General features: G+C 38.1%; 1 pseudogene; it reads right to left on the bottom strand.

Moving 5' to 3' along the window:
- Positions 1 to 341: 341 nt before the first annotated feature.
- LOC118575133 lies at positions 342 to 15983 on the bottom strand (annotated as a pseudogene).
- Positions 15984 to 22820: the final 6837 nt, after the last annotated feature.

Below are 22820 nucleotides of genomic sequence, written 5' to 3'. Positions count from 1 at the left end.
ATCTCTCAGCCCTGTTCAGCAGCATATGTAGTTGACAGTGGAAATAAATTTTTGGAATGATCTAGTGGTCAAATTAATAAGACATGTGAATGATCCAAGTGGAACAATTCCGAAATTAGGATTTCATCAGCCAATGAAATCAATAGCACAAATTAACAGTGAATGTAAAAGGAAGACTCAACATGCAGGATGTATCCCAACATGAGTATGAGGATAGATGCAGAATTCATTTAGCCTAATATGATTACTTAAAGAAATAATAGCCCATGGGATCAAATGCCAAATTACGACTTCATATGTGAGTATTCAGATAGTGAAGAACAATCATGCTTCAAAAATCACTAGGTTTTAAGGTTTGTTCTTCCAGAATATGTTGTGTCCCTAATGTGATGAAGAGAGTACCTTTCTGGTCTTAATAGTATGATGTAGCACTTGGGGCCAAAAGTGATGCCTAAGAGTGAAGTACTACAGGCCAAGATAGATAGGACTTCATAGACACTATGACCTTCCCCTTGGTGCTGTGGTAGACAGAGAGGATGCTGACCCAGACACTGCAGAACACCAGCATGCTGAAAGCCAGGAACTTGGCTTCATTGAATGTGTCAGGCAGATTCCTGGACAAAAAAAGCCATAAGGTAGCTGCCTAGAGCCAGTGTTCCCAGGTATCCCACGATGCAGTAGAAGGTAATAGCTGAGCCTTTGTTGCAAAGGATGGTGATGGGTCCATGTTCTGAATGAGCATTTTTGTCAATAAATGGAGAAGAGGTTGACAGCCAAATTCCACAGAGAATAACTTGCATCATGGTACAGATGGGAATGATGAAATTAGGGGCCCTTGCTATCAGCAACCTCCTCATCATTCTCCCTGGAGCAGTGATCTTGAAGGCTATAAGTACAGTGAGAGTTTTGGCCATCACATTGGAAAGAGCCACAGTGAACAGAAGTCCAAATGTGTTCTGCTGCAGGATACAGGTGACTGTGCTAGGATGGCCAATGTAAAGCAAGGGACAGAGAGAAGAGAGGGTCAGAGTGATGAGCAGGATGTAACTGAGATGCCGGTTATTGGCCTTGACAATGGGAGTGTGTCTGTGCTTCAGAAACACTCCAAGAAAAACAGCTGTGAGTGAGGAGAAGCCCAAGGACATGACGCTGAATATCTTCCCCAAGGGTCATCATCGGCCAGAATGTCACAGTCTTATGTTGACAGTGGCTCTTCTCATTGTTTGCATGGTGAGATCTGGACACTTCACACACTGATCCACATCTGGCAGAAATGCAGGTGATCATGAATGCATACTCAGGTTGACTCTTTTATTCTAAGTCACTTACCTGCTCTAGAACTTTGCAATGATATCTGAACCGTTTGCTTTGTTTCACATACAAATACAGAAGGATTAAATTCAATTTGCCTTCTACTTCATGCTGACAGTATTTAAGCAGCACCAATGCTTTCTCTGTTGTTACTCATATGGTATCCTCACCTTGAGTGACACTGTTGTATCTGTTTTACAAGTCACTAGTGCACTGACATACATCACATGGACCATATTTCACTCTGTAATTGCTCTTCATTAATACATCTCCATTCTTATGAGGGCATGAGACTTCAGTGCAATAGAGAGAATATCTTGTAGAAATCATATAATGATGTTCTCTTTTATTCCAAATGTGTCTACATTCATAAATTCCTTGGAGTTCTCCAAGTGTCTTCATCTATGAAGCAGCCTGAATGTGTTAAAATTCTTAATTTCTTGCAGCCTTGAAGCACTTCATCAGTGACACTGTTTTCAAAACTCTGTACAGTAGTAGCTATGTATTGCATAGATAAAGAACTATTCATGTATTCTTATGTTTATATGGACAAGTGTTTGAACTCTCTGTTCCTGATGTCTTATCAATTTACTCTTGATTATGATTTATGATTATGGAATTTTCAACCTTATTTTCCATGTAGTAATAATATCCTTATTTCTATACATTTTTATTTTTGATATATATTTAATTCTCTTTATATCATCACATTACCATTCACACTCCCAATAAATTACATTGTGTTCATGATTTTGGACTTTCTGAACTCCTCTCAGATTCTCTCCATGCCCACCCAATTCCACACCCTGTCTTTCTCTCTTTCTTTAAAAAATAATAACAAAAAATCACAGCAAACCAAAAAATCAACAGTTAAATAACTCACTCTCTCACATATGCACACATAAACGACAAAATCACAAAGTTGTGAATCAAAGTATAAAGAAAATTTCCAACAAGACCAGAAGAAAATAAATGAAGAAAAACAACAGCTCAGAATATTACCATCTCTGCCTGTCTCCATATTCTGGCCCCAAACTCTGGCACTTTAATCGAGTCCAGGCTGTTCCTAGGGACCCCAGTATTCCCAACAGCTCCAGGCTGCTCTGTCTCCCCAGGGCTCCATATTCCACCCTGCAACTTCAGCAGAAAAATTCTGCTTTACCAAAGGGCAGGTTGGTTCTAGGGCCCCTAGCATCCCATTCACTTGGATTCATATTCCAGCAAACAGCTCCGGAAGATCCTAGGGTCACCAGGTATGTCTCTGCCCACTGCTGGGTAACACTCATTGAGCATTCCCAACATAGTCCATCAGCACTATGTCACTTAGGCTCCATATTCCAGCCCACAACTCTGGCACCATTACTGGATGACAGGTTCATCCTAGGGACTCCAGGTGTGATACCATACGACCTGCTAACACTCCTTAAAGCCTGCTCTACAGGCCCAGAATGTACTTTCTCCTTTGGGCTCCTTATTCCATCTCATACCTTAGGCAGAAGACTTCTGTTTTACCTCCGGCCAGGCTGGTGCTAGAGACCCAGGCTATGACACTGCCCACTGCTAGCCAACACACACAAAAGCTGGCCCAAAGCCCCCAACTGCACACTCCCTGCACTCCCTATCGTAGCTCACAACTACAGCTGCTTCATTGTTGCCTGTGCTATAGTAGGAATCCCAGACACCAAGCAGAGAGCCAGAACACAAGAGGCCACACAAGTTATTGGAACCATAGAGGCTAGGTAGGCATCTAAATCCCAGAGGTCTTGCATGCCATAAAACCGCACTGGAGATTGCCTACTGGACCTATAAACTGCCTAGTCACCATAATCCCTGACCACTTAGGCCAGAAGACCATAGAGGAAACAGAAACTAAGAAACAAAACACCCATTCAACAAAGACAAAGTCAGAAATATTTAGATGTATAACTAATTCACACCAAGATGCTTAAATGCCAGTGTGAGAATACAATCATCAACAGAAAGGGTAATATGGCATCACCAGAGACCAGCTACCCTATAACCAAAGACCTGAACATTCCTACAGCACTGAAGCTCAAGAAAGCAACCTTAAAAACAACATTATGAAGATGATAGAGGGGATGAAAAAGATCCCATGATGAAATTGAGGAAAAGACAAACAAAAAATTGGAGGAAATTGATAAATTACTTAAAGAATGCCAAGGAAGTCAGGAGAATACAAACAAACAGGTGAAGGAAACAGATCAAGACCTGAAAATGGAAACAGAAGCAATACAGAAGCTTATGGGGTGGCCAATCACTGACTGATCTGTCTTGAGGTCCAAGTTGTGAGAAACAGCCCATGCTTGACATTGCCTGGATGTCCAGCAACATGAAGCTGAATGCTTAGAGACCTAGACGAGAACAAAAATCTACTAAAAAGAAAAGAAGAAGGAAATAAATAAAGAAAAAAAATCAATGAAATGATTTCTAATCATATTCTGATATAATCATTGACTGGTGCCTAGCCCAATCATCATCAGGAAGATTAACTCCAGCAGCTGATGAGATGCAGAGACTCATAACCAAACATTATAGGAAGTTTGGTAAACTACACTGAAGAGGAGGAGGAAGGATTGTAGGAGTCAGAGAGGTTGAAGTCACCTGGAGATCATGGCTCAAAGAATCATATAAGCAGTGCTCATAGGGGTTCACAGAGACTGAAGCAACAATCACTCTTTCATCCTACTATGTAGCCTGGTCCAGCATTGATATGAGAGTTTATGCTCAGTCTTAGTGCATCTTGTTATGTCAAGTTCAGTTGATATTAATTGCAGGCCTGTCATTTTTGGAAGGGAACTGAAAAAACAGTGGATCTGGGGAAGAAGGGGAGGTAGAGGGTGTGGTTGGGTAGAAGGAAGGGTGGGGAGGCTCTGCTCAGGATATTTGTATAATATATAGAATTATCATGAAATTGCATTAAATTAAAAAAAATAAAACTATGATATGCTCACAAGATTATAGGTGTAAGGGAGAAAATACAGTGATTTGAATTAGAATGCCCTCCCCCTTTACATCACATATTTGTATGGCTTGTCCCCAGTTGGAGGAGCTCTTTGGAAAGGATTAGGAGATGTGGACCTTTAGAGAGAGGCCTGTTGCTGTGGAAAGGTTTTAAGGATCTTGTTGTTCACAGTGTATCTTCTCTGTCTCCTACTAGGGGATCAGTCTGTAAAGTCCAAACAGTTCCTGTTGTCATGCTGTCTTAGGTAAATTTCTATTGCTGTGAAGACACATCATAACCAAGACAACTAATAAAAGAAGGAATTTACCTTGCAGGCTCACAGTTCCAGATGGAGAACATGGCAAGCTTCATGAAGGAAGGAATGGAGCTGGAAAAGTAGCTGAGAGCTTACACCTGATCTATAGGCATGATACACAGAGATGAGAGAGAGAGAGAGGGAGACAGAGAAAGAGGGAGACAGAGAGAGAGAGAGAGAGAGAGAGAGAGAGAGAGAGAGAGAGAGAGAGAGAGAAATGGGAATGAAGCAGGCTTTTGAAATCTCTATTCCCACCCTCAATGGCAGACCTCCTTCAACAAGGCACATATGCTAATCCTTTCCAAACAGTTCCACAACTGTAGAGCAAGTATTCAAGCATACGAACCTATGGGGGCCTATCTCATTCAACCTACCACACATACCTCTGCTGTGCCTTCCTGGCCCCATTAACAGTCTGAAATTGTAAGCCAATTAAATGTCTTCTTTTATAAGTTGCTTGGTCCTAGTGCCTTTCCACAGCGATAGAGAAGAAACAGAGACAAAGTACATGGTGACATGAAGCATACTGCGCTGGTATGGGAAGAATGTTTTTCTTTAGACATATATGTGCACAAGGATTCAAGAACATAAAGCAGTTATGAATTTCAATGCCATGAGTGTGTTATTTCAGTGGGAGAAATAAACTGTAACCTCTGGTTTCCTAATAGTTGGAAGGAAGAGGATTGTGTTTACTGAAGTGAACTGATTGCAGTTCACTTACACATATTTCTCATTTGTTTGGATATTGCAGGTTTGGACAGCTGTGAATGTTTTCTACATGACTGACATGTACCTGTCTCATTGGAAATCTCATTCTCTGGACATTGCTTGCAGTCAAAGCAACAGGCAGCCTCACCCTCTCGGTGGGTTTTCATGAATCCAGGATGACAGCTCTCACTGCATACAGACTGAGGAATCTGAGAATAATAATATGAATGTTAGCAAATGGCCATGTTTTATGGAATCTCTAGTAGAGTGTTTTTGAATATAGAACTGTCAGTTTATTTATGTTAGTATTGTAAATGCAGATAGTTGAAGTTTTTATTGCTAAAGTGCATCATCACTGGCCCATGTGGTAAATATTTGACCCTAACAACATTGCTTTATTTGAAAATTGTTGAAAGATTATGAGATGAGGCATGAAAGTCAGCATTTATGTCTTTTGTTGAATGTCTTGATGAGACTACAACCGATTGTGTCTTGACTTCTGGATAGAAAGGCAAAGAAATTTTTTCTTCCATGATAAGTATTCATCTTGTCTTCCACGGTAGTGGTTCATCTTAGAACCATCGTGGAAACCTATCTAGGAGAACTATTGTGAAAGGTTTTCTACATTAGGTTACTTGAGGTGAAAAAACCTCTCTAAAGTGGGTGACCTCGAGTTATTGGTCCTGTTCCCTAATCATTGTAAAGGAAGAAAGGATGATAACAGTAGCATTTAGCTATCTCTGCATCCTGACTGTTGATGCATTGTTAACAGCTATCTCTACCACCTTAAAACAGGACTTCCTGCAGTGAATGAATATACCATCAAACTGTGACCCAGGGAAAACCTCCCATACTGTTTGTTAAGTAGCCTTTTTGCAAGAGCAAAACCAACAACTAACACATCTAAATACTTTCATCATGCTCTTCTGTCTTGACAGGGGCCTAGAAGCAAAAGGCCAACTGAAGATTGGCTGAAAATTTTCAAAATGGGATGAAATAAATCTTTTGTCAGATGATCTGTGATAATGATGAAAATCCAATATAAAATAATTGGCCAGATTGGAAAATATATATAGTTCATCCAGAAAAATTAGTTATGAAGAGAATTCTTTATATTGGTGGTTAGTATGTGTCCATAAATGGGTCCTGTGTAGACATAAATATGTTTTTGAAATTTGCATACAGGTCAAATAGTGAAGTAAGATGAAACACAGTTCTGTTAATCCTGTGGCCCACTGTATCATGTGAGAAGATAAGGAGAATTTCTGGCCTTCTGGAGCATTTGGAGAAAATATTCCTACTTTTGCATTTATCCCAAGACCTTTTGGGAAATTCCAAAAATTGAGAATGTCATATTCTGCATGTGATTTCCTTTTCCCATCCAGAACCACATGGTCTCCAGCATGATTGATGAGTTTAGTGTTCTTTAGAAAAGGGTGAAGCTAAAAGAGATGCATGCTGTTATGTTACATAAACTCCAGAGAAGTACAAAAGAGGCAGAATTCAGCAACATCCCTTCTTGATTTTAATCCCTATTGTGAAAATCACCTTTACTATAGGTACCACGTGTATCAATCAAATTATACCCAAGGATAATGGAAACATCATTATGGCTCTAAAATATTCCAATCACTTCCTTTAGAAAACAGAACCAAACACTCCTAAATGATATATGTGCATGGAGAAAACTCCCACCTTCTTTTAAAATATAGTCATACCTGGGCCTGAGTGATGGCTCTGAGGTTAAAGGCACCAACTGCTCTAACAGAGGACCAAGGCTGGATTCCCAGAACCCACATGGCAGCTTACAACTGTCTGTAACTACAGTTCCAGGGGAGCCAACCCCCTCACCAGACATACATGCATTCAAACACTAATGTTCATAAAATAATATAAAAAAAGAAAATTTAGTCACATCCAATAATGTTTTGAAAATATTTGGAGTTTCACTATGTAAAATGAATGATTTTATGAGTGATCATTTATGGAACATAAGCATTTTAGCAGTATCTATGTCCATTGTGACAATTCTCTGTATGTGTGTTTTCTGTTGTGTGAAATCTCTGGGGTTAATGGACATTTCATATTGAAAAATTTACCCTGAAAATACTGTACGATCCCTGTGGATATTGCTCTGCTGTGAATATCTCTCTGTATAAATAAAATGCTGTTTGGCCATTGGCCAGGCAGGAAGTATAAGCAGGACAAGAGAGAAGAGAATTCTGGGAGGTGGAAGGCTGGGGAGAGAGAGACACCACCAGCCACCAACATGATAAAAAAAGAGATAAGGTACTGGTAAGCCACAAGCCACATGACAAAATTTAGATTAATAAAAATGGGCTAAATATAAAAAATAAGAGCTAGACACTAGTAGGCCTGAGCTAAGGGCCAAGCAGTTTAAATAACATAAATGTCTGTATGTTTATTTTACAAATGGGTTGTTGGACTAACAGGGCTTGATGGAACCTGGAGAGAAGCTCTCCAACTACAGACCCCTTGCAATACAACTACATATTGGCTTAAAGTAGACTTCTACTTACATAGACTCTCTCATAGATGTTGAGAAAATAATCTAAGCTATGTATTCTCTAGTTTTAGTGCATTTCTAAACCCTTAGAGTGGCATCTTGCTGATGGTATAGTACCACAGGAGTGACATGTTACCTGCCATGGGAAGAATACCATATGTTTTCCTTTTCCACAAGTGTGAAAAAGTACTTGATTGAGAGTCATCTCATGTAGACTGTGGGCCACAGAATAGACGGCATTGTACACATTGTAACTCTCTTCACTCATGGCCATGTCAAATATGTTCCCTGGCAAGAATCCCAAGGAGGCATTAGGCAGATAGTTATCCACAATTTTACAGTTTTTCCTCAAAAATGAGCAATTGAAGAATGAGTGCCATAATACATGAAGATAAATGTCTTGTGGGTATTTGGAAGGATTGGCTGTCTGAACAAAATCTGTAAAATTAATAATCTCCTCCTTACGGCGTGAAAAATAAGGGTCCCATGCAATGCATCTAACAGGAAATAGTTATCAAATGTCGAATGATCCCAGAGTGAGTTCAGGACCCAGACATTCCATGTGACTAACTTCTGCTTTATATTTACTATTAAGCTTAATAGAGAATCAGTGTCCCCATAAATAATAATCACATTTGCTGATGAATCCAGGATTTTCGCCTGATTTTTCCAGGATGTGGTCAGAAATGAACCCCTGATGGCTAGGATCATTTCCACAAATGCTATGCAGACTCCATTTTTTTCCAGCTCAGTTCTCAAATCTGATAGAATCTGGTCACCTTTGTGATCATCTATGATGAACAGCCCCACCCAGTTCCAGTGGAAATGAAGCATCAATGACACAATGCCAAGTGTCAGAGATGTGTCCTTGGGGGCCACCTGGTACAGGGAAGAAAATCTTCTTTGTTCACTGAGGGTGGTATCAAAAGGCCCAATACCAAGCTGTAGGGAGAAACAATCAGAAAGAAGAACATTGTCAAAAATAATGAACTCAATTCTACATCAATGGTTTGAAGCTTAAGGATAATCTTTCTTTGATGTTCAAATTTGTCTTCCTATGGGTTTATGAGAACATACAGTGATGTTCTTCTGTCAGCACAGCAGCTGCACATGAATCTCCTGATACTTTAATTACTGTCTTCAGCCCCACAGCCCCACAGTCAGTACCCCAACAGCCACTCAGGTTGAAGCCTGGAGGGGCATCCAGTCTCCCAGCCTGGTTACATGGTGTCTGCTGTATGTAGGTTTAAACTAAGTGTCTATCATTTTATTTACCATCAAAGGCTCAGAAGTCAGTTGTGAGGGTCAAATCCTGTTAGATCTGAGAGACCAAAGAACATCCATATGACCTTGCTGTTCGATTGGAGACTCAGCAATAGACATGTATCTCCATTTGTTCCAAAGCAAAACAAAGAACCAAATTCCACGTCCCACCCTAACCCTTCCTGTGCTGTCCTTCTGTCTGTATTCATGATTCATCAGAATGATCTATGGCTAATTCCATTCAACTATTGCAGGCTCTGCCCCCCTGAACCAAGGTTGATTTTACTTAATTAATGCATACACACTACAATGTGATTGATATCCTTCAGAAATACAGACAATATTTAGATGTTTAATAGTGGTGTGTCTGTTCCAGCCTTCCTTCCCCTTCTCTTTATTCTAAAGAACAAAAATATAGTATGTCAACAGCGTCTGCTTTATTTCCCTCTCCATGAAGTTACTCAAGCATGCCTCATTTTCTCACAGACAGCTGAAATGTCACCAAGCCAAGCTGACATCATGTTTTATCCCATTGTCTTCTCTCACCTGTGGGAATTTGTAAAGATCCAGCAGTGTTCCAATGTATTCTGATATTGCCCATGATGGTCCTGTAAGTACAGCACCTGACATGCCCTCTCTTGCACATCTGTAGTTGGGGATGCCATAGCCAGTGCCTGAAAGCGAGGCAAAAAGAGTTGCCAGAGTGCCCATTTGACCATTTGGGACATTATGGACTTCAAATCCCAGGGATGTGTTAAGTAAAAGATAGGGATTGCTGTTGATCTCCTCAATGGCAAACAGCATGGCCAAAATACATTGGTAGTTCCTCAACTTGAACCTGCACAGAAGGTACAACAATATTTAGGAGGAAGACTCACAGCACACAACATGTGATATATGTGAAAGCAAATTGAAAATAGTTTTTCTCATACAAAATAATCTGATTAGTTTCCTCTCCACCACCTCCTCTAGATTCCACTCACTTCCCCTCCTGCTCAAATCTATACCCTTTCTTTTTCTCTTATTAGAAAACAAACTGGTATTGAAAAATTATGATAAATTAAAATAAAGCAAATAAGCCAAAGTTGGATAAAATAAGTAAACACACAGAAGGAAAAATTCTAAGAAACAGACAAACACAAGAGAGGAAAAAACACACATTTTCATACACAGAAAGTCATGAATAAAAGTAATTAGAAACAATCATTTTGCACAAAAAAATCTTTAAAAATTTAGAATTCACAAATGTCATTGAGTGTATTTTTTGGTTTCCCTCTACTACTGAGCATGGGGCCTGCACTTAGTAATTGTTTGTATACTCAACAAAACTTCCTTGAAGAAAACTAGTTATTGTATTTGCAACTGGGTTAGTTATGGAGGCTTGAGACAATTTGGAGTTGGCTTCTGTCTTAAAGATGAGGGCTCATGTGCACTTTTCCTCTCAGTGCTGGCAACCCATCTGTCTTAGTGGTACAGGTCCTGTGCATCCTTCCCAGTCTCTTGATTTCATATGTGGATCAGTCCTGCTATGTTTAGAAAGTCTTGTTTCCTCAGTGTCTTTGACTTTCTCTGACTCATAATCTTTCCACCTCCTCTTCTATTGGGTTCCCTGAGCCCTGAGGGATGGGACATTAAGAAGACATCCCATTTAGAAGTGAGTGTTACAATGATCTATTAATATGGCAGAATATACATAGGAGGCATTTTATTGCTATATTTCTTTAGCAAAACAATATTATTTGGTTTTCCCCTGGGTCCATGGTCTGTCTAGTCTCAGGTTCTTGACAAACCAGAATAATTTGGGCTGATATTCTACAAGATATGGGATAGCACTGATGCTCCCTGAGACTTCTATACCCAGCAAAGTATCAGTCAGAATGATAGAGAAAGGTAAACTTTTCATGATAAAAAGTGGTGAAGAATATTATGACGACTAAACCCATTTTGCAAAAGGCAAATGAAGGAAGAGTTAGGTCTGAAGCAAAGGATAAACTTATTCAAGTCGGCAGAGGGAACAAAAAAAATTCCAGAACTTGTGACTGAAAAATAAGTCTGAATAATAAACCTTTAATGAAATCTCTAAAAACACAAACAAAATTCCAGGAATTAATATATACCATTCAATAATAACTTTCAATATTTGTGGTCTCATAATTTTACTTATGAGAAAAGGGAAAGAGGTTGAATCAGAAAACAATACCCAGATTTTTGCTGTGTCCAAGAAACACAATTTACAACTAAAAATACTCCCCAAATTAGCATTAAAGGATGGAAAAAACTTCCATGCAAATGTGACTGAAAACTAAGCAGGGAGGAGAGAGTAGGGATATAAGGATCATACCTCAATATAATAAAGTCAAATGATAGCAAGCCTATAGCCAATATCAAGTTAAATAGAGAGTAATTTAAGGCAGTTCCACTAAGTTTGGAAACAAGAAAGGCTGTGTACTCTCTCCATCTCTATTCAATATGGAACTTGAAGTTCTAGCTGCAGCAATAAGACAACTGAATGAGATCAAGTAGATATAAATTGGTAAGCTAGAATTCAATGTATCACTGCTTATAAATGATATTACAATACACATAAGTGACCCCAAAAATTCTAACAGAGAACTCCTGCACCTAATAAACCCCTACAGGAATGTGGCTGAATATAAGACTAACTCAAAAAATTTAGTAGCCCTCCCATATACAAGGACAAAAGGACTGAGAAAAAGTCAGGAAAATAACACCCTTCAAAATATTCACAGATAATATACAATATCTTGGGGTAACTCTAACCAAGCAACCAAGCATTTGAAAGACTTGTATGATAAAAACTTCAAGTCTGAAGAAAAAAATTTAAGAAGATATCAGAAGATGAAAAGATCTCTCTACTCATGAATGGGTAAGATCAACATAGTAAAAATGACCATCTTACCAAAAGCAATCTGCAGATAAAATACATTCTCCATCAAAATTCCAAAGACAATTCTTTACAGACCTTGAAAGAAAAATATTCAATTTTATATGGAAAACCAAAAAAAAAAAAAAAAAAAAAAACCAAAAACCCAGGATAGTTAAAGGAATCTTGTACAATAAAAGAACTTGCAGAGGTATCACTATCCCTGATTTCAAACTGTACTATGAGCTCTAGTAATAAAAACTGCATGATATTGGCATAAAAATAGATTAGGATGATCAATGAAGTCTAATTGAAGACCCATACATAAATCCACACACTTTTGCACACCTGATTTTTGATGAAGAATCCAGAGAGACACAATGCAAAAAGAAAGCATCTTCCACTTTGGTGCTGGTTTAACTATATGTCTGCATGTAGAAGAATCCAAATTGATCAACATTTATTGCCTTGAATAAGATCCAAGTTCATGTGTATCAAAGACTTCAAAGTAAAACCAGACACATTGAACCTAACAGAACAAAAAGTGGGAATAGCCTTAAATGCATTGGCGTAGGAGATGACTACCTCAAAGAAACATCAATAGTTAGTCCTGGCACTAAGACCAACAATTAATAAATGAGACCTTATGGAACCAAAAAGCTTTTGTAATGCAATTAGTACCATCAATAGGACAAGGTTTCATCCTACAGAATAGGGAAAAGTATCCATCAACTCTACTCCAGATAGAGGGTTAATATCCAAAATATATAATGATCTGAGGTCTTTGATCCACTTGGACTTAAGTTTTGTGCATGGTGACAGATATGGATCTATTTGCAATCTTCAGCACATTGACATCCAGGTATACCAGCACCATTTGTTGAAGATGCTTTCTTTTTTCCATTGTACAGTTTTGGCTTCTTTGTCAAAAATTGTATGTTCATAGGTGTGTGGATTAATGTCAGGGTCTTCAATTTGAATCCACTGGTCCACATGTCAGTTTTTACGCCAGTACCAAGCTGTTTTTAATACTGTAACTTTATAGTAGAGTTTGAGGTCAGGGATCATGTTGCCTCCAGAGATTGTTTTATTGTATAAGATTCTTTTGGCCATCCTGGGTTTTTTGTTTTTCCATATGCAGTTGAGTATTATTCTTTCCATGTCTATGAAGAATTGGTTTGGTATTTTGATAGGGATTTCATTGAATCTGTAGATCTGTCACCATGCACAAAATTTAAGTCCAAGTGGATCAAAGACCTCGTCATAAATCCAGTTACACTGAACCTGATAGAAGAGAAAGTAGGAAGTTGTCTTGAATGCATTGGCACCTGAGATCACTTTCTAAATATAACACCAGTAGCACAGACATTGAGAGAAACAATCAATCAATGGGACCTGTTGAAACTGAGAAGCTTTTGTAGAGCAAAGGACATGGTAAGCAAAACAAAGCGACAGCCTACAGAATGGGAAAAGGTCTTCACCAAACCCACATCTGACAGAGGGCTGATATCCAGAATATATAAAGAACTCAAGAAATCAGACCTCAAAATGCCCAACCGTCCAATTGAGAAATGGACTATAGCGGGAACCTACATGGGACTGAACTAGACATGTTGAATGTGGGTGACAGTTGTGTGGCTTGATTTGTTTGTTGGTCCCTGAGAGCAGGACCAGGACTTATCCCAGGTGCATGAACTGGCTTTTTGGAGCCCATTCCCTGTGGTGGGATACCTGGCTCAGCCTGGATACAATGGGAAGGGGATAGGCTCACCTTCAACTTGGTATGCCAGACTTTGTTGCCTTCCATGGGAGGCCTTACCACTCTGAGGAGTGGAAGGGGGTAGAGTGGGAGGGAGGTGAGGGGGCAGAGGAAGGGTAGAGAGAGGGAACTGTAGTTGGTATAAAAATGGAAAAAATTTTAATAAATAAATATATTTAAAATTAAAAAAAAAGAGATGGGCTACAGAACTAAACAGAGAATTCTCAACAAAGGAAACTCAAATGGCTGAAGGACATTTAAGGAATTGCTCAACATCCCTAATTATCTGGGAAATGCAAATCAAAATGACTCTGAGATACCACCTTACACCTGTCGGAATGGCTAAGATTAAAAGCACTGAAGAAAGCTTATGCTGGAGAAGATGTGGAGTAAGGGGAACTCTCCTCCACTGCTGGTGGGAATGCAACTTGTACAGACATTTTGGAAATTAATATGGTGCTTCCTTAGGAAATTGGGAATCCATCTCCCCCAAGACCCAGCCATACCACTCTTGGGCATATACCCAAGGAATATTCAGTTTTAATTCTACATTTTATACACCCTGTGAACTTGTAAACCTTTAGATACAGGATTTGTTTACAGAAAGTACTCTTTGTCCACTATGCACACAGCAGCCTTCAAAAACCCACCCACATGAAACAGTACTTTCAAAATATCTTCAAATTATCAGCAGTCTCTCCCAGAAACCTTCTATTTTCTAACAACCAATGGAATATGAGACTCAAAATTTTGATCAGAAAATTTTAATACAAAATATATTAGTTTATAACCTTTTTTTGAGTACGTATAGAGTCCATATAATTTAAATTAGGACCTTTTTATATTATATGAACTATGTATACAATGATGCAAAACTAAATGGATCAATGGTTCTCCATCTCATTGTGAACACACAGCTTAGAGCTTGGCATTTTGTTCCCCTGGGAACCAAGACCCAAACACACTGTGGGCAACTTAAAAGGGGTATATATCTTCCCCAAATATTATTACATATAAATTTTTCACTAAAAGGTATTTACAAAATGTTGTTTTACTAGTTCTACTATTAAAGTAAGAGATTCTAAAAAGATATTTCTGAAAGAGCACTCAATATATGTATTTGCATGTTCCAGAATTTCTCTGTAGACCATGCTTGCCTTGAAGACGTAGGTTCACCTGCTTTTGCCCCACAAGTGCTCAGATTAATGGCATGCACCACCACGATACCCAGTAAGATGTTTGGTTTTGATAGCACAGGGCTTGTTATAAAATGGACAATTAATACGATTAAAATAGAAAAGAAAGGCATGTTAATTTCCATAGTTTAATCACTTCACATTTTTATAGATGGTAAATTATTATCCTCTACCCTGTAGATACTGATGTCATGATGAAACATGAACATGTATAAATATTACTGATAACTATGACAGTGCAAAACTTAATGCAAATCGGTTTAGAGCAAAGCAGGAAATCTGTGCAATTTCTGAAAAAATAGTTTTGATAATTGATAAATATAACTTGAACAAATAAAAGTTTGTGTTATTTTACGCCTTCAGTATCACAGAATATAAATATTAAAATAAACATTACAATGTAAAAATGTTTTCAAATAACAAGTGAGCAGATACTTATATCTTTTAATTTAGAAAAACTGTAAATTGAAAAATATCCATAGTAAAATAGAAAAAATTAAAATCTAATGTTTTATATTCTTCTATTATAAATTGTTTATATTTATTCATATACAAATGCACACATAATAGACAATGCAACTTGAACATGCTAAGTCAGCCATATTTTTAAGTTAGTTTTAAGGAAAAGCTCTCTAACACAGTGAGAAACTGTCATTATTACTTTGCAGGGAAATTAATCACCATGCATAAAGATTCTATTAGTGTACATCAACATGTGCTTATGTAGATTAATCTGCTCTTATCAGATGGTAGACATATATTGTACTTATTAGACATTATTCAGTACCTATCAAATATGAATGCCAAACCTTGAAAAGGAATAAATGAATAAAAGACTTACTCGATCATAATATCTCTGTTAAATTTCATCATTACCCAATCAATTGTTTTTGTTGAGTGGGTAGACAGCAAAAGCTGGGAAAAATCCAACAAGCACCACATTTCCTTCCCCAGTTAAATTGTAGTTCATTCTGACTAAGCACTCACTGCTTCTGTAGGAGCACACAAGAATAGGAATCTGCAGAAAGGAAAGGATAGAAATCCAAGGGCACAGCATATTAACAAAGTATCTGCCCACCCATGAGCATGATAAGGTGGACTCTACAGGTTCCAACCCGTATATACATAGCTCATGTGTGTAAGTGTTTGTTTCTAATTTTATTGGTGACTGGAGCGATCCTGTGAACCACCTCAAGTTCTTTCTGTCAGGAATCTTCACTATCCTGTAGAATTATCCAATAATTACTTCCCTCAGGCATTGATTCTGAGGCCTTGCTTTCAGAATAACAAACAATATGCATAAAAATATTTTTTAGGCTCTTCTCCAGCCACAAGCAGTATGATTTCATCCAAGACCATAGAGAACCAGTCCCAAGACATGAAATCTCCTTAGAGGATTCTGCCACAAGTGTGAACCAAGAAACTACTCATGGGAAAGCCATTTATGGTGATACAAACTTGTTACACCAGTTGATGCCATGGTAAATAAAAGGGGAAAGGTTCAAAAAATCCCCATGGCAGGAGTGACCAGGACACAATAACAGACACCATGTTCTGTAGAACTGGAGTCTCTCAATCCTAGTTTTGTTTCCCATGGTCTCCATGAGTCACAGAATACTTTTCCACAGATGTACTTCTGAACACCAGTATTATGTCCATGCCCCTTTCTATACAGTTTGTGTCTCTTTCTTATGAAACTAATGGTTCTGCAAAATTGATTTCCAAATTATTAACTTCATGTTAATGTAGAAATCAAGTTTCCCCATTGAATCTAAACTTTGACTTTCTGTTATATTCATTTATCCACCATGAACCACTGAATTGACATACTGTCATGATACTCTGTAATCCTAGAACATTTGGATTTATTTAAGTCTAATTATTAGACATAAGTCCTAGTTTTTTTCCATGAGTCACAGAATGTTCCTTTTTCTACAGATGTATGTGTGAATGCCACTATTATGTTCATGCCCTTCTGTAAACAATTTGTGTCTCTTTCTGATGAAACTAATGGTGCTACTGAATTGATTTCCAAATGATCAACTTCATGTTAATGCAGAAATCCAATTTTCTTTTTGAATCTCAGCTTTGACCTTCTTTAATATTCTTTTATCCACCATGAACCAATGAATTGTCATAATATGGGCAGTCCCATAACATGGGTCCACCTACTAATTATCTGTATCTGAGAACATAGTATCATAAAGAAATATAATACCTTAGAAATACATCTAGGCTTTTATCCCCCCCAAACAGTGAGGCAAGCTGTTAGGAGAAGGGCTCTGTTTCCAAAAGCACAGGGATCAGTTAAGGCAGTGACTCCACGATGTATGTGTGGTACTGTAGCCATGGTGCGTGTTAATGTAATGGTGACCACAATGAAAACTCTGCACGACATAGAATGTGAATCATTGTGGAAACAATGACTTTTCCTTCATAGCGATGAATCAATATTACTGGACTAGGACACAGCTAAGTGAGGTTCACTACCCTTTTTGCCCTCCTCTATCTTAACCTACCTCTACCTCCTATCTGCAGGAGCCTTCCTCCCAACCTAACTCATTCCATGAAGATGCCATGACTTGAACAGAATTGTACCACCCCTAACATTTGTTGTCCATTGTTTTGCTAATCTTTGCCATTGTGACTGAAGTAAGATGAATTATCAAAATTCTTTTGATTTGCATTTCCTTAATAGCTAAGACAGATACTCATTTTGTTGGTTTCCTGGTAATGTTTTCTTCTTTTTATAACTCTCTGTACAGGTCCCAGTCCCATATTTTTGAATTGGTCATTCTTTCTTTTTTTTTTGAGTCATTATTTTTTGGGTTCTTTTTATATTCTAGATTTTAATTCTCTGTCAGATCTATATCTATACCTATATCTATATCTATATCATCTATCCACCATCTATCTCTATCTGTCTATCTATCTATCTATCTATCTATCTATCTATCTATCTATCTATCTATGTCTCTGTCTCTGTATCTATATCTATCCACCATCTCTATTTATCTATCTGTCTGTCTATCTATCTATCTATCTATCTATCTATCATCTATCTATCTATCATCTCTCTGTCTATCTCTGTCTCTGTCTCTATATCTGTATCTCTCTCTCTCTCTCTCTGTATATATATATATATATATATATATATATATATATATATATATATATATACAGTGTATATATATATATATATATACACTGTAGGCCTCCTTTTCATCTGGTGGGTTGTTCCTTTAGCCATGCAGGAACTTTAATTTTATGAAATCACACTTGAAGGCTGGTGGCTATTATTCGTGTGTTGATGGAGGCCTATTCAGAAAGTCCTTTCCTTTATGGATATCATGTGGGGTACTGTCCGTGCATTCTTCTAGATGTTTCAGGTTTAGGTCTCTAATCAACTTGGAATTTGTTATTATGTAAGGTGACAGACACTGGTCTAACTTCATTCTCCTCTATGTGGACATCCAGTTTTCTCAGCACTATTAGGTGAAGATTTTTTTTTTTCTGCAGCGTATGTTTGTGACATCTTTGTCCAATATATCTGTTTTACTGCAGGGAATAATGTTTTTATTATATGGCTCTGTAATTTATCATAAGATCTGGAAAATGATACCTCAGTGTTGTTTTTTGTTCTGAATTATTTGGACTGTATGGGGTCTTTTGTTTGTGGTCCATATGAATTTTAGGATAATATTTTTCTGTTTCTGTGAGGAGGGAGATGGGGATTTTGATTGGGATTGCAGTGACAAAATCGCTTTTGGTAAAACGGTGATTTTTACAATGTTAATTTTACTATCCGTGAGCATGGGATGTCTGTTTTATTGTGTTTTTAATGTCTTTGTTTGTTTTTTCATGACAGGGTTTCTCTGAGTAGCTTTGCACCTTTCCTGGTACTCTCTTTGTAGACAAGGCTGGCCTTGAACTCACAGAGATACGCCTGCCTCTGTCTCCTGAGTGCTGGGATTAAAGGTGTGCACCACCACCAACGGCCCCTCCTTCTATTTCTTAAGAGGTTTAAATTTTTCCTTGCAGAGTTCCTTGGCTTCTTTGGTTAGATTTATTACCAGATAACTTTTGAGACTCTTGTGAATGGGAGTGTATTTCTGAATTTTGTTTCTGTGCATTTGTTATTGATGTGTAGAAAAGATATTTATTCGAGGGAGTCAATTCTCTATCTGCCCAAAACACTGAATCAGTTCATCTTTTCTAGATTTTTTTCAGGTAGAACTTTTGGCATCTCTATAATGCATAGCATCATCTCATTCACAAATACGGATACTTTGACTTCTTTTTTCTTTGTGGCCTCTTTGGCTTTCTTCTCTTGACTTATTACTCCAGGTAGTACTCCAGCCACAGTTTTGTAAAGGAGATGGGGAGAGTGGGCATCTCTGTCCTGTTCCTGACTTCAGTGGACATGATTCATTCTTTTTGCCATGTGAGATAAGATTGTCTGGGAGGTTTTTTCCATGATACAATGATGAAACTTTTCTTTGGCTCTTTTGTAGAACAATAAACAAAATGCAGCTGGTATTCTTCCCCTAGTGAGCACTATACAGATTCTGTGTAGATCACTGAGCACAGGTGGTGAGAGGGTTCCTATTCTGAAATCCACTCAGTATTAGTTGTCACCTCGCATGCAGTTTCTGGTACCTTGAGGAAGATTATTGTTTCTTACCACAGGTTTCAATAATAATCTAATCCCTGATACCTTGTTATTTTTTTTAGAAATTGGTTGTGTTTTGAAGTCATCAAATTAGAACAGATAAACTTGGATGGGCTTCATATTATTTGGATTCTTCAATAAATTACATCCTATATCAAGGCTTAGATAAAGAATAAAGTGTAATAACAATGCAAGTGTGTCTAAGGTTGTCTGTAGTAGATTCCAAGAGACAATTCTTTCTCCGTCCACTTCAGAGTATAAAAGACACAGTGAAACCTTTTTATCCTCAATGTTCCAGGATCATGGGGTCTATACATCTTTTGTAAGAAGACACAGATTTTTTTTCTATCTTAAATAAGATTTATTTAACTTGAAGATTTTAGCAAAGTAGATATTTTAATTACGTACATTTAAACACTGCTATATATTCAGTATTGATTATAACACTTGACCCAGAAATTCCTTAGCACATTTTTTTAACCTTTAAAAGTATATTAGTTTGTTCTCAAGTAATTAGCAGATTTTGTATTAAACTTACAGGACTCCTGTTACTTTCTTTGTAGTATATTTACAAAACACAGCAATAATAAGAAGACACAAATTTTTAATTCTGTGTTACAATCATACTGGAAAAAGAACATCAGTAAATAAATGGGTGAGTTCATGAAAGACTGATTTTAAGAATGACATGCCTTTGTACAATTCCTTCAATACAATTTTGGGTGTTTGTTTTGTTGTTGCATTCCTGTTTGGAGTCTGAAATATGCTGTTTAAGTTTAGCTCTCAGAGCTCCATAATATGTTCTTTGTTCAGTCATATGTATCTTAAATCCAAGTTCATCGATCAGTGTAAGAAGACAAATGTGACTAGCTCCTAGACGTCACATGGTTGTTACATCCATGAATGAATAGTAACTGTGGTTATCTGATAAGGCTTCAAAGAGATCAAGAAAGTAAGCACTTTTAGCATGGAAAGGGTGATTATTTCATGGTGCTCACACATAGTTGAGGGTTGTGTATTTTTTTGAATTTGATTTTATTCTAGTCTGGTATTCTATTGGCTTCATATATCTTCATAGGCATTTCCTTCTTTAAGTGGGGAAAGTTTTCTTCAATGATCTTGTTAAATATATTTTCTGTGCCTTTGAATTGGTATTCTTCTCCTTCCTCTATCCCTATTATTTGTAGGTTTGGTGTTTTCATGGTGTCCCAAATTTCTTGGACATTTTGTATCATGAGGTTTTTGGCTTTAGTGTTTTCTTTGACTAATGAATCTATTTCTTCTACCGTATCTTCAACACCAGAGATCCTCTCTTCCATCTCTTGCATTCTGTTGGTTATACTTGCCTCTGAAATTCCTGTTTGTTTACTCAGATTTTCTAATTCCAGCATTCCTTCTGCTAGTGTCTTCTTCATTTTTCTATTTCCCTCTTCAGTCTTGGACTGTTTCCTTCATCTGTTTCATTGCTTTTTCATGATTTTCTTTCAGGTATTTATTGTCTTCTTCTGCATTATTTGTCCTTTCCTGTAGTTTTTTTTAATAGCATTCTTCCCATTTTTTTTGTTTGTGTGTTCCTGCACTTTATTTTTTATTTCTTCTATATAAGGCTCTAGCCTCTTCTTGATGTTATTTATAAGGTTGTTTTCTTCGGCTTCCTCCATACTGTCATGTTCAGGTTTAGCTGTTGGAGAAGAGTAGGTTCTGGTGGTGCTGTATTGCTCTTTATTTTGTTGTATGTACTTCTGCCTTGACCCCTCCCCATCTCCTTGTGGATTTGTTCTTGGTCTTATCAGTGCACTTGGTCCAGAGAGAGCTGACAGATTTAGGGAGCTTCTTTCTGGTCTTGATGGAAGCTCTGGGTTGGATAGTAGATCTGGTCCAGATGGGAGTGCTGGCAGGATGGGAGCTCTGGGCTGGTCTCTGAGTCTCAGGAAGTGGCTGGGGTTTCAGGCAGATGGGTATTGTGGCAGGGTGAAGAGAATGCAGGGTCTGCCTGCAGTCTTGGAAAAATGGAACCTTCCCATGGGGCCTGCTGGATGGTCACAAACTGGGCCAAGTTGGGCAGGTCTTCCTGCAATGGCTGGTGCACAGGGGTGGGAACTAGGGGTGGGGCCTCTCTGATATGACCCCAGGAACTCAACTCTGGACCAGATGGGAGTTCCTGGGCAGGATGGAAGCTTGAGGCTGGTTTTCAAGTTTCAGAAAGTGGCTGGGGTCTCAGGGAGATGGGTGTGGGGCAGGGTGAGGAGATTGTTGGGTCCTATGGGGTTTTGGAGAAGGGGAACCTCCCCAGTGGGGTGGGGGTCCTACCCGATCACCAGAACCTGGGGCCAATTTGGTCAGGTCTTCCCCTGAATGGCTGGTGCCCAGGGCTGCGACATAAGGGCTGGCCTCTCTGGGTGTGATGCCAGGCACTCACCTCTTCAGGGTTTTTGATCTTAGGAATTTTGATACATATAAGATGGTATCTCAGAATCATTTTGATTTGCATTTCCCTGGTGATTAAGGATGTTGAACAATTCTTTAAATGTCTTTCAGCCATTTGATCTTCTTCTGTTGAGAATTCTGTTAAGCTCTTTAGCCTATTTTTTAATTGGATTGTTCAGTATTTTGAAGTCTAGCTCTCTGAGTTCTTTATATATTTTGGAGATCAGCCCTCTGTCAGATGTGGGGTTGCTTAAGATCTTTTCCCATTCTGTGGGCTGTTATTTGTCTTATTGACCATGTTCTTTGCTCTACAAAAGCTTCTCCATTCAGAGGTCCCATTATTAATTGTTGCAATCAGTGTCTGTGCTACTGTGTTGTATTTAGGAAGTGGTCTTCTTTGCCAATTCATTCAAGACTACTTCCTCCTTTCTTAAATTATTTAAAAAGAAATAACGGAAGTCTGCTTATGTTGGGGAGGATGTGGAGAAAGGGGGAACACTTCTCCACTAATGGTGGGAATTCAAGCTTGTACAGCCACTCTGGAAATCAATAGGATGGTTTCTCAGAAAATTGAGAGTAAGTCTTCCTCAAGATCCAGCTATATCACTCTTGGACATTTCCCCAAGGAATGCTCATTCTTATCACAAGAACAAATGCTCAACTATGTTTATATCAGTACTTATTTGTAATAACAAGAACCTGGAAACAGCCTAGATGCCCTTCAAATGAAGAATGGATTAAAAAAATGTGGCACATATACCCAATGGAGTACTATTCTGCAGTAAAAACAATGTA

The sequence above is a fragment of the Onychomys torridus genome, unplaced genomic scaffold (assembly GCF_903995425.1).
Source record: "Onychomys torridus unplaced genomic scaffold, mOncTor1.1, whole genome shotgun sequence".
NCBI classification, from domain to species: Eukaryota; Metazoa; Chordata; class Mammalia; order Rodentia; family Cricetidae; genus Onychomys; species Onychomys torridus.
The sequence above is the reverse complement of the archived record's forward strand: the minus strand, read 5'-3'. Positions and strand labels throughout refer to the sequence as shown.